The following is a 2742-nucleotide window of genomic DNA, read 5'->3' on the forward strand; positions in this document are numbered from 1 at the left end:
TCAAATGGATATACGCAGTTTCACGTCCAAGCTGAGCCTCGGCCTAATTTCCCTAACTCGCCTATTTTGGAGGTTCATTGGGTGATTTTGCAGCCAGTGACAGCACCCCAGGCCTCGGCTAATACTGGAATAAGAACCATTAATCCACAGATGGTATAATGTTTCTTCAGTACACTGTTGCCATTTAATGCGTATATACTGCGTATTTGGGTCTCCCTCTTCTACAGCCGGACTTGGGAGTATGATTGCCTTCTGTCACATTTTTACCTTGCTTCCGATGGCGCAGATGCTGCAGATATGCCGAATTTTGGCCCAGGATGGTAAGAAAAATTAGGGGATGTAATTCGGCTCTTGTGTGCTGTTTTGCCCAACAGCGGGGTTGGTTTCGGTGAATCTGAGGTTTAACTGAAAGAGGAAGAACACGCGGCAGTTCGGTTGACTTGTCTTCTTTCTGTCATTGATCAGCTAAAGGTTATATTGAGAGCGACTTGAAGGTTTATTGATATCTGTTTCTATTTCTATTTACTATAACAGTGAGGCTAAACATGTAAACAATAATTTGAGAAAAAGGAAAGCTTTAATTCCTTTATCTTTAGGGTTATCACCAGCATTTTATGGCGAAACCTGAATTATGTGAGACTTGGTTCTACGACGTTGACCAAGGGCTTGCAGTCTCTCTCAAGCGAAAACGTCGATAAAGATGAAAAGATTCCAGTGGGATAATTTGCTTTGAGGCTGGATTAGCTATCCAAACGTCTAGATCGACGCGGACGATTCATGGAAGCCTAAGGCTGTGGGATTTCATGTCTACCGTACGCCGTTCTGGCTGACTTGTTCTGAACATCAGTTTGAAGGAATTCCCAGTTACCAAGGTTTCTATGCGATTATTTGAAAGATCGTCTTTCCTAAACTGTAATGCCATTTTTGGCCTTGTGTTGATAACTCATCTTGTGTCACTTAGGCCTAATTTAGTCAAAGACTTTTAAACCAAAAGATAATAAATGCGGAAACATTATTTGAGCGTTTATCATGAAGGACTTTAACCCGCTGGTAAGCCTAGCATAAGAAAAAAGAAGCAAACGAAGAATCAAAGGCCTATGTATGAGAAAATGGATGTCCAATCGTGAACTCATTGAAAGTGGCCTCTTCAGTAAGTATCTCTTGTTTACATTATTATCATGTTTAGACCGACTGTATGCCTCTTTATGCGTGCAGTCATTCAACTATTATTTTCTAAAAGTTGCACAGCACTCACATTCCTATTAAAACGATTCGGTAGGGTACATATTTGAACCAAGAAAATGAACGGAGTAGGATGAAGGGATAAAATTGCACAAACAGAAATGAATAAGAAATTCAGAGTAAGACAAACAAGGATTATATCAGCCCATAGTTTTTTTTTAATGGAATAGGTGAAAAGCACAGAAGACGGTATTGTGATATAGATAATTAAATACCTTTCCCCAATCCTCTTGCTTACACATACATACTATTTTGTCCGTGGCCGAAACGGAACAGAAAGAGAGACGTGTAATGAGGCAGCCACAATGAGGGTGGACTGCGTGTGCGGCCTGCGGGGGAGACAGCTGCGCTTTTCATTAAAGATCTCAGGATGCGGGTAAACGTAAATGAAACGGGATAGGGATGCGGGGATGGAGAGGAGATGGAGACTGGGAAGTAGGAAAAGGAGAGAGAAGACAGAAGAAATTGAGGATGAAAGTGAAGTTAGGGTAGAGCGAAATCAAAGAAAGAATGTTAATATTCGAAGAAGAGAATGTAAGAGAAATGAAAAAGTACAGGTAGTTTAGAAAGGAATGAAATGTAGAAGACTTTGAGAAGAGGCAAAGAGCATGATTAGATGAAGCAGAGAAAGGTGGGGAAATTAAAAACAAGATGAAGCACACATGGAGGCATACCCACGCCCGAGGGAAGGTTGTCTTTAAATGCACGAGAAGGACGAGGCACGGCCTTCTACCACCCGAAGGCAAAAGGGAAGCAGGGGGCAAGGGGTGCCTCTGGGCCGACGTCTGCGCCCCTTCTTCGCTCATGGGAAGGGCAAGAGAGAGAGAGAGAGAGAGAGAGAGAGAGAGAGAGAGAGAGAGAGAGAGAGAGAGAGAGAGAGAGAGAGAGAGAGAGAGAGAGAGAGTAGGATTATGGACCGATGAGGGTGGCTTCCCTGATGGACGACCCGGTTGAAAGGTCAGAAGGTTGACTTAGCCGACTTAGAGGATATAACTATCAGCTTAATGAGGTCTCATCAGGTCTTAGGTGATGTTTTACGGCTGGGTGATATACGGAAAGCCGAGATAACATCTCTAGATATTGTGAGTAATTATATTATTATTATTGATGATGTTCCTGTTACTATATTATCATTTCTCATGTGTTTATTTTTTGTAGTTGCATTTAAATTCCAAACAGTTCAATGAAGAAGAAAAGGGATTCTGATTTTCGCTTATGACTGGATTTTTTCTTCAGCTGTTGTATGCCCAAGAGCGCCTTTGACTGCATCTCAATGTGCCAATAACTCTTTAGACCAAGGCTTCCGACGATGATTAATTGCATAATTAGGGAACAACAGTTTAAACGCTCGATCCGAGAAGAAGGATGGAAGTAAAGAGAGAGAGAGAGAGAGAGAGAGTGAGAGAGTGAGAGAGAGAGGAGAGAGACGAGAGGAGAAGGAGGAGGCAGGAGAGAGGAGAGAGTCGGAGGACGGGGCTGGTGAGGCACTGGTGTTGTTAC

This window comes from Penaeus chinensis, chromosome 37, assembly GCF_019202785.1.
Source record: "Penaeus chinensis breed Huanghai No. 1 chromosome 37, ASM1920278v2, whole genome shotgun sequence".
In the NCBI taxonomy this organism is placed as follows: Eukaryota; Metazoa; Arthropoda; class Malacostraca; order Decapoda; family Penaeidae; genus Penaeus; species Penaeus chinensis.